At 47.4% G+C, this 10492-nt stretch overlaps 1 protein-coding gene across 1 annotated transcript in view; it reads right to left on the minus strand.

The window, feature by feature from the left end:
- GSN (gelsolin) overlaps window positions 1–10486 on the minus strand; it is a 70101-nt gene extending 59615 nt beyond the window's left edge. Inside the window, exon 1 of the mRNA XM_021708428.1 lies at window positions 10412–10486. The gene's annotated coding sequence lies outside the window, so the exon portion shown is untranslated. The remainder of the gene's footprint in view (window positions 1–10411) is intronic.
- Window positions 10487–10492: the final 6 nt, after the last annotated feature.

Raw genomic sequence — 10492 nt, forward strand, 5'->3', positions numbered from 1 at the left:
GCCACTGCACTCCAGTCTGGGCGACAGAGTGAGACTCTAACTCAAAAAAAAAAAAAAGATAACCCAATCTATGAACACATGGATGTGTACATATGGCTGATATGGGAATAACTGGTCTCCTTACAAATAGTGCATTCTGTTTTACAAACATTCATCACAAAGAGGATACATCCCAGGCATTGGTGGCAAGGTCCCATGGGCAGCACTTTTCACCCTTGAATTTGCACACAAATCCAGGGGGCCTGGGTGGGTAGGACTGTGAGATAAAATATGGGATGCCCAGTTAAATTTGCATTTCAAAAAGACAATGAAATTTTTTGGTATAATTACATCCCAGATATTCCAGGAAACATACTGATGCTAAACAATTACTCAGTATTTATCTGAACCGCAAATTTAACAGGGCGTCCTGGTTATTTGCTAAATATGGCAACTCTAAAGGCAGAGCCTAAAATGCCACATTTCTAAAAAGCTCCCAGATGAAGCCCTAGTGCATTTAAAATGCAATTTAAAATCTATGAAAACTGAATTTTATGCAACCATGAATTTTATGGTCTTTATAAAAGACCACTGAAAAGGCGAGGCAGGCAGCTCCCACCTTCTAAAAGAGAACAGAAGGGATTTTGGCAGCCACTGAAACTGGGAACATGTTTTCCAAGAGAAACAGAGGTACCATGGGGGAAGGGGAGGTGTGAGGGGACAGGGTATCAGGCTAGCCCACAAAAGAAGCCTGTTTTACTTCCTGAATGGCACAGTTCAACTGAACTACCACTCCCTGAACTGATGTTCTGGAAGCCAAGAAACATGGCCAGTTAGTTTCCCTCTGAGTCCATAAAATGGGCATGATCTATCTCCACCTGCTTACTTCCCAGGGCACTTTTGAGTCAGATGAGATGATAACTCAGCCAGGTACAGTGACTCATGCCTGTAACCCCAGCACTTAGGCTGAGGAGGGAGGATTATTTGAGCCTAGGAGTTCAAGACCAACCTAGGCAACATAGTGAGTCCTCATCTTTACAAAAAAAACAAAAAATTAGCCAGGCGTGGTAGCACACTTCTGTAATCCCAGTTACTTAGGAGGCTGAGGTGGAAGGATCACCTTAGCCCAGGAGAGAGAGGCTGCAATAAGCTATGATTGTGCCACTCCAGTCTGGAGGACAGAGTGAGACCCCAACTCAAAAACAAAATAGGCCAGGGTCGGTGGCTCAGCCTGTAATCCCAACACTTTGGGAGGCCGAGGTGAGTGGATTGCTTGAGCCCGTGGGTTCGAGACCCGCCCCAGACAACTTGGCGAGACCTCGGATCTACAATAAATCAAAAATTAGCTGGGCGTGGTAGCACGCACCTGTAGTTCCGGCTACTTGGAAGGCTGAGGCAGAAGAATCACCGGAGCCCAGCATGTCGAGGCTGCTGTGACCGGGAGTGTGCCGCTGCACTCCAGTCTGGGTGACAGAATGACTCCAACTCAAAAAAACGAAACAAAACCCTCAGCACCCGCATGATGACACTTGTCAAGCACCATGTTAGGTACTTTACAGACTCCAATGAAGTCAGTGTTGAAGTCCTAACTTCACAAACGAGGAAACCAAAGCTCGCAGAAGTGATTTGCTCAAGGTCTTATGGCAACTGCAAACAGAAATTGGAAGGAAAATACAGTACTCTCTGCTTCTTCAGTCTAGGATCTTGTTACACTTTACTGCTGCTGAACTGGGCAATGTATTTGCTAAGTGAATAAATGAAATGTCTCAGAAAAATGATCCCTAAACTCTCTAACAGGACAGCTTCAGATGCTCCTTCAAGAATGCTGCTGGTATTCTTGTATGGCTGGTAGGAATAAGGATTACTGAAAGCTTTCTGGGCAGAAATTTGGCAAAAAGTAGTAGGGCAAAGATTCTTTGCTTGGAGGCTAGATGTGGTGACTCGTGCCTGTAATCCTAGCACTTTGGGAGGCTAAGGTGAGAAGATTGCTTGAGCCCAGGAATTCAAGATCAACTTGAACAACATACGAAGACTTCTCTATACACAAAAATAAAAAAAATTAGCCAGGCATGGTGGTACATGCCTATAGTTCCAGTTGCTCAGGAGGCTGAGGCGGAAGGATCACCTGAGCCCAGGAGGTCGAGGCTGTGGTGAGCCCTAATCATGTCACTGCATTCCATGGAGCCTGGGAGACAGAATGAGACTCCAACTCAAAAAAAAGATTATTTGCTTGGCTTAATTTTAGCCAGGCTTCCAAATTTTCTCCTAGGCCCAACTTTGCACTTCTTTGTAAAATTCAGTTTTAGCAAAAGGATCCTACTAAATTAGTTTTGTCAGAACCCCCATCCTTGATATCTGATTAAGTTCTCCATCCTCCATCATTCCTCACATGACATCTGATCTTCAGCAAAAACTATCTTCAGCAAAAACTCTGGTCAGTTTAACTAGAACTCCACTTACACCTGATGTCTCCACTTAGTCATTTTCCAGCCACTGACCCCCACACTACTCCTTGGATATAATTCCCACTTGTCCATGTTGTATTTGGAGTTGACTTCAATTTCTCTCCCCAGCTGCAAGGCTCCATTACAGTGGTCTCTATACCTGTCACAATGGTCCTGAATAAAGTCTTGCTTACCGTGCTTTAACAAGTATCATTGAATATTTTTTGTAATAAGCAAAAGCTGTAAAATGTATCATTTTTGACCCAAGAACTCCATTTCTAGGGCCTTGTTCTAGGAAATTATGAAAAAAAACACACACAAAATTATGCACTGAGATGTTCGTTGTATTATTGTGTATAAACAGCCTGAATATTTAATAACAGAAGATTGTTAAGTAGATATGATACATACACATCAAACACATGGTATATACACAGAGGGTGATGAAAAAATCAGGTTGGCATATATCACTTTCAAAATTTAAAAAAGTGCCAGGCATGGTGGCTCACACCTATAATCCTAACACTTTAAGAGGGTGAGGCAGGAGGATTGCCTGAGCCCAGGAGTTATAGGCTGCAGTGAGATATGATCCTGCCACTGCACTCCAGCCTGGGTGACGGGGTGGGGGACTCTGTTTAAATAAATAAGGTCAATAAATTTAAAATTTTTTAAAGTAAAACTTTTTTTTTGCAGAAAAAATTATTTATTTTGCTTTTTAAATTCCCTGGCCTATTAGAATGAAAGATTTTTAAATAGAATAAACATACACTTATCTACCTAAGTATAGTACACTTTTAAAACTCCCTTAAAATTTAGTTTTAAAAAGAGTCCTTAATAACATGAGAAAATGTTTATGTTTAATGTTGAGGAAAAAACAAAAAAGTCAGAATAGAAAAACCTAGATGCAAGATGACCACAATTATGTGGGGGTAAAAAAAAATGTACTGAACCATCAGGAAGGAAATGTACTCAAATGCTAGCAATGATTATCTCTGGTCGGTTGTGGACAGTTCTTATTTCTTTTACACTTTTTTATTTTCTAAATGTTCTACTACAAGGGTAATAGAAATAATAAGGGCAGGAAAAATAAGTCCTTGGAGCAGAGAGAAAAAAGTACATAAGCCACCTGTACTACAAAGGCACACCCCAAAATTTAACTAGTATTTACTGAATACCCACCAAGAGCCCAGCCCAGCCATAGCTTCTATAGCAGGGAAATTCAGGGACAAGCCCCACCCTGAAGGCTCACATATATAGAATATATATTCTTTGCTTGGCAAATAAGTCTGACCCAGATGATATTCTTGTTGAGTTTGGAAAGTAACAAGACTGTTTGCTTAACTAGTTCAGCAGAATAAGGGAATCCACTCCTACTGGCATGACCTCTTCTTCAGAGTTCCCTGTGTGACCAAACCCTTTCCGGATCTCCTGGGAAGAGTGGGTTTCAGGGATAACTTACAGGCCAAAAAGAAAACTGTTCGCATCCTTTAATTCAAGCACTGAATGGTAAGAGGTGTAGAGGTTCCCTGTGAGCAAGGCACCTGGGAGGAGCAGGAGGGCCTGGGAAGGAACCTGGCTGGCCATGTGGCTCCTGGGGACCCCTGGGTATGGGAGCACACATCTCCAGTCCTCAGTTTTCTCATCTGTAAAATGGGTCACATAATGACCACCTCAGGGCTACTGTAACAAGCAAAGAAAGCCATTTCATTTCTCTAGGCTGAGCCTCAGTTTCCTCATCTGTAAAGAGAAGTCAATATCTCCTTCCTCATAGGTCTGTTAAAAGATTAAACAAGTTGGATGCAGTGACTCACGCCTGTAATCCCAACACTTTGGGAGGTGAGAGGATTCCCGAGTCCAGGAGTTTGAGATCAGCCTGGGCACTTGGCAAGACCTTATCTCTACAATAAATTTTTTAAAAAAAACTTTAAAAACTTATCCAAGCCGGGCTCGGTGGCTCAGCCTGTAATCCCGCGCTTTGGGAGGCTGAGGTGAGTGGATTGCCTGAGCCCGCGGGTTCGAGACCCACCTGGGCAATTTGGCGAGACCTCATCTCTACAATAAACCAAAAAAAAAAATTAGCCAGGCATGGTAGCGCACACCTATAGTTCCAGCTACTTGGAAGGCTGAGGTGGAAGGATCGCTGGAGCCCCCAGCAGGTTGAGGCTACGGTGGCTGGGAGCATGCCACTGCACTCCAGTCTGGGTGACAGAGTGAAACTTCAACTCAAAAAAAAAAAAAAAACTTATCCAGGTGTGGAGGTGCGTGTCTGTCTGTAGTTCCAGCTACTTGGAAGGCTGAGGCGGAAGGATTGCCTGAGCCCAGTGGGTTGAGGCTGCAGTGGCTGTGAACGTGCCATTGAACTCAACCTGGGCAACAGAGTGAGAGTCTGACTTTAAAAAAAAAAAAAAAAAAGATTAAACAAGGTAGCGAAAGCAAAGGTGAACGTACATAGGGAGCATGCTATATATGACAAGCCATTATTATTGTTCCTTACAGAACAGAGAATAGGATATGTAAATAAATCCTAGGCCTCAACTTCCTTATCTGCAAAATGGGGCAATCAATTCAGTCTGAAAACATCAAATTCAAAAACAGAAGTTGAATCACCAGCTGCACTGCTGTGGGCTCACTTTGTGTCTCAGACATGTAGGTCCGAAGTTTGTGTGCAGAGCACATGCCTGTGACTCACAGGCCAGCGGAGCTGGGGAGGCCTGATATTATACTGTATACCCCATGGCACAGAATGAACAGCAGGGACCAGAGAAAGGCATGCATCAACCCAAGTCACCCAGAACGTTGTCAGTGGCAAAGCCAGGACCCAAGCCCAGGCCTTCAGCTGCCCAGTCTTGCCCACCACACCCACTGCTTTTCTCTGCCCTACCCTTAAATTGCTGATGTGGTCTCAGGCAGGGCAGGGGAGAGCAGGCATATGGCAGGGAAGGGAGAGGAGGGGTGGGGAAACTGGCAAGCTGCAAGAACTGAGCCTGCCTGTGGTCTCCAACTTCACAAACCACATCAGGCTGAAATATGACACACGCTCACTCAGTCGAAAGTGAGGAGATATTTTTACTTAACATCCCCCGGCTGCCTAAACACTCATGGTTTTTTTCCCCTCCCCCTACATATGCATAACCCTAGGGACCTGCTTTTCCCTGCTTCTGCTGACATTTTCTCATGAAATAACCCATGAACTGGGGTGGGGTACCTACTTTTCCAGGTTTCTAGAGCCCAGGTTCAATTGGTAAAAAAGGGCACCAGTGCCGTCTGGGCTCATAACTCACCAAATGACCTTGCTGGGCAAGTCCTGTGGGAGCCTTGATTCCTCAAAATGGGAAGGAGACAGACCCACACTCAAGGACCCTGTGGATGGTATAGGAACAAATGAGTTTAACAAACAGCACTGGGAGCCCCCTCCTGGCTTCCCTGCTTCAGAGCTTAGCTCTCCAAGCTGTGTACACTGACTCCGGTCCTTCATAACAGCATAGCAAAACTCCAGTTCTCATAATGTCAGAACTAGACAGAACTTTCTAGAGAATGTTTAGTGCAGTATGTAAGAGCACCATCACCTAATAGCCAACAATCCAAGGTACTCTATTTAGCCTAAGACTCAGTTTCCTCATCTGTAAAAGGGGATACCAGTATCCATCTCAGAGGAATGGTTGCAAGGAGTCAACAAAGTAATTAACATTCCAGTGCTTGGTATGTTAAAAGGTATCTTTTTATTGTTATCATGCAGACCAACATTTTACAGATGAGAAAACGGAGGCCCAGAGAGAAAGGACTTGCTCAAGGTCATCCAGAAGAACCAAGATAGTAGCTCCACTCCCAAGTCTGTGCTTTTAACTTCTCTCAATCTGTGGTCCCCCAAAACCAAACATCTACACTCGGAGACTATAAGCATAGGCTGTAGAAGTTTTCTTGGCCAGGCTCAGTGGCTCAGCCTGTAATCCCAGCGCTCTGGGAGGCCGAGGTGAGTGGATTGCCTGAGCCCACGGGTTCGAGACCCACCTGGGCAACTTGGCGAGACCTCATCTCTACAATAAATCAAAAATTAGCTGGGTATGGTAGCAGGCGCCTGTAGTTCCAGCTACTCGGAAGGCTGAGGCAGAAGGATCGCTGGAGCCCAGCAGGTCGAGGCTACAGGGGCCGGGAGCGTGCCACTGCACTCCAGTCTGGGCGACAGAGTGAGACTCCAATTCAAAAAAAAAAAAAGTTTTCTTGAAGAAAACCAGAGACTAATACCTCAGCAAAGTACTATAGAGCCAGCAGAGATCATCCCTAGGACCCAGCAATGTTTTATGAAAGACCCAAACTACCCACATGGAGAAGGAAGGAGTGATCTACTGGCACTGGATAGCTAAGAAGAGTGAAGGCATCCAATCAGCAAGTCTGGCACAAGTGCACATGTCGCTGTTGACAGTGGCTGTCCCTGGGGAAAGAGGAGCGTGAGGAGGGATGAAGGTGCTTCTTCTCTGTGTTTCAATATTTAACTTTTTTTGCTTTGAAACTAATAAAAAAGAAAAAATAGAAATGCTGAAAAACTCAGTGACCTCATCCAGTAACTATAAGCCTGTTGTCTGCTTTTAGATAAAATTTATAGCAGGTTCTGAGACTGTCAGCCGGGCTTCCAGAATCTGCTACTCTTATCCTTCCTGGAGTCCACTGCTCTGGTTCAGACCTGCAATCTATTTCACTTGAACCATGCAACAGCCTCCTTGGGGTCTCCCTGCCTCCAGATCAGCCCTTTCCAATGCATTCCCACCAGACTAATGAGTTTTTATCACTGCTGTGGTCAAAAACATTTCTCAGCTACTCATGGCCTCCAGGATGAAATCTAAATCCTTAGCTTACAATCGAGTTCCATTTTCAGTGACAGCCTCAACTCCTACCATGCCACTACCCACATCCTCCATTCTGGCCCTATGGATTGCTCAGAAAACCTCAGTGCCTTTGTACAAGCTTTTCCTGCTTCTTAGAATGTCTTTGCCCCCCAATTCCTATTTCTCCTGGTAAACGATTACTCATTTCCGAGGCCTGGCTCACCCAGACAGAATTAGTCACTCCTCTTACAGGCTGAAGTAACTTTTTGGTATGGCTTGAAAAGGAAAATTTTTAAAATCTCAGGATCCCCCAAACTTCCTTTTTTTTTTTTGAGTTGGAGTCTGACTCTGTCTCCCAGGCTGGTGTGCAGTAGCATGCTCGTGGCCACCGCAGCCTTGACCTGCTGGGCTCAGGCGATCCTTCCGCCTCAGCCTTCCAAGTAGCTAGAACTACAGGTGTGCACTACCAAGCCTGGCTACTTTTTTGATTTATCGTAGAGACAAGGTCTCACCAAGTTGCCCAGGCTGGTCACAAACTCCTGAGCTCAGGCAATCCTCTCACTTCAGTGTCCTATACAGAAAAGGAATGGACATTGCAACATCCTCTTCCAAATGAATAGCTGTCACTAACATTATGCCTCAGATCCCCATGGATAGGTAAAAGGCCTCAGGCATCTGGGAAGGGCAGCCCCCACAGGTCATTCCTGAGTAAAATCTTTGCTGGCCTCCTATAAACAGGGACATGCCAATCATAACTTTAGGTCTACCATAGAAGTCCAGCTCTCAAAACTCCACACTGATAATGTCCATCACAAGTTTATTTTCTCAGGTGCAGATCAAAGTCAAGATTCCTTCCTCCAGCCGGGCTCAGTGCCTCAGCCTGTAATCCCATGCCTTTGGGAGGCTGAGGTGAGTGGACTGCCTGAGCCCACGGGTTCGAGACCCGCCTGGGCAACGAGACCTCATCTCTACAATAAATCAAAAAATCAGCCGGGTGTGGTAGCGCATGCCTGTAATTCCGGCTACTTGGAAGGCTGAGGCAGAAGGATCACCGGAGCCCAGCAAGTAGAGGCTGCGGTGGCTGGAAGCGGCCACTGCACTCCAGTCTGGGCGACAGAGTGAGACTCCAACTCAAAAAAAAAAAAAAAAAAGATTCCTTACTCCACGTACCAAGAGACATCTGCATAGTTGACTCTTCATGCCTTTTTCTCCTCACTCAACTCATGTAGCATTTGCCTAATGCCTACCTGTCCCTCTTCCTACATGTCTCCCCCCAACTCTTTAAAGAAATGTATACTAAACCTCTAGGGGAAAACAGCCACAGATGTGTCTGTGGCTCGTATTTTTCCCTGGACGTGCCCTAAAGTGGTTTAATAAACCTCCACAATTGAGACTTTCATCTCAGTCACTCATTTTGGTTTGTCAGCACAGATGTGTTAACCACTATAGATGGAAAGCATCTTGAAGACAGAGCTGTCCTTTCCGGGGCACTTGGGCTCCTCCCAGGGCCAGGCACAGAACACAGGCCCAGATGAGTACTAAATCAAGGAAAGAGGAAAGGAAGGAAATGCCACGAGAAGCAAGCCCTGCAGCTAGCTCTCCTGGGAGCAGCCTGCTTCCAGGCTCCTGTTAGTTCCTAATAAAAAGGCTATGGAAAATTCTGCAGTAAAATTTCCCTTCCCCGATTCACACAGAAAATGTCTTTGCTGCTGTGTAACTCACCCTGTGCCAACCCAAGCTCCCTCGGCTGTTTACAATTTCCCTGGCATTTATAAATAGCGAGGCCCCAGAAAGAAAAATGGAGTTTCAAAGGAGCTGAAAGTCAACTGTTCTCTCTCCCCTCCCTCCTGCTCTGTTCCAAGCCTCTTCTCCTTAATATCCCCAGGAAGCACCAGCCAGTACCCCCAAGTGTTATGTGAAGGGGGATGCTCGGTCCTTTGGTGAATGGGACGCCCAAGAAAGAGTCTATAGTCCCACCAGAGAGTAGGAGACAGCAAAAGGCAGATTGGAAGTGAGTCTCCCCTTGCTCCTGCCTCACAGTGTGATTATGAGCCAGTCACAAACTCAGTGCCCTTGAGTTTTCTCAACAGTGAAACAGGGATGGGGTGAGACTCCAGCAAGCTATGGTCACTATAAAGTGCAGAGCCGCGACAGGTCCTCGTGTCCCGATCAGAAATGTGGTCCTAAGAGAAGAGGACACGCAGGAGTAAGTCTTTTAAAAGTCCCCAAAGACCAGACAAAAGCGGGAGGCACCTCCCCAGGCCCAGGCCCCGCCTTTCACAGAGCAGCTTTACTCTCAGGACAGTCAGAGTGAGTTCTGGGTAAAGATCCCCCCATCTTGAGGCGGGTGTGAGAACAGAAAAAAGGGGTGGGTGTCTGGGCAGATGGGGAGCTGCAAAGCAAGCCAATGTCTCCTGCTCACCCGCAACCCCAGCTTCCAGACTTCCAGGGATTGGGGTTTACCCCGGGCACTGCCCAGAGCAGCCAGCCTGCACTGGGCCAGAGAGAAGTTGCTGTAATCAGGTTCTGGGATGAAGGTAGGGGGATGGACCCCAGAAGACATGGAGGTCCAGGGAGAAGGGGTTCCAGTCACGGTTTTCAACTCTGAAAGACGCTTCCGTGTGAGTCAGGGAAGGGAACGCACGCTGCAGGGCCGGGGTGGAGCCGGCACCTACAGGTAGCAAACGCCAGCGGACTTCAGAACGGGTATGAGGAAGAACTTTCTAACAGTCTCCGGCCCAGAAAGAGGAAGGACTTGCGGGGAGCAGGCAAAGGTATTCCCCAGGAGTCAAGGATCCCCTGAGCGGAGCCGCCACCCAGACCGCGGGCGAGTGGCCTCCCGCATCCCGGGCCAGAATCCCCAAGTGCGAGGTCGAGCCCGGGCCCGGTCCCCCCACCCCGGGGACGGGGTCACGGTTATTAGCTCCGGTGCTGGCAGCACAGCGGAGCCAGTGAGTGGAGGCCTGGCCCCCTCCTCTTCTGCCCCGTCCCCAGCCCTACTCCTGGTCCTCTGGAGGACGGGTAAGGTGAGCGAGGAAGCCCTTCTCCAGCGACGCCCCCGCGGCCGGGCCGAGCTCCAGGCGCGGGCGAGCTGCGACGGGGAGAGGAAGGACTCAGATCCGCCCGGGATCCCCAGACGCCGAGGGCCGCGGCCGCCCCCTCCCCTACCTGCTGCTGCGGCGCTGGCGACGGCGGCGGCTGGGTCCAGCTGTGCTCAGCTGGTTCCGGGCAGCGTGGGGGGGGGGGGGG

This window comes from Carlito syrichta, unplaced genomic scaffold, assembly GCF_000164805.1.
Source record: "Carlito syrichta isolate Samal-C Ts95f unplaced genomic scaffold, Tarsius_syrichta-2.0.1 Scaffold136857, whole genome shotgun sequence".
NCBI classification, from domain to species: domain Eukaryota; kingdom Metazoa; phylum Chordata; class Mammalia; order Primates; family Tarsiidae; genus Carlito; species Carlito syrichta.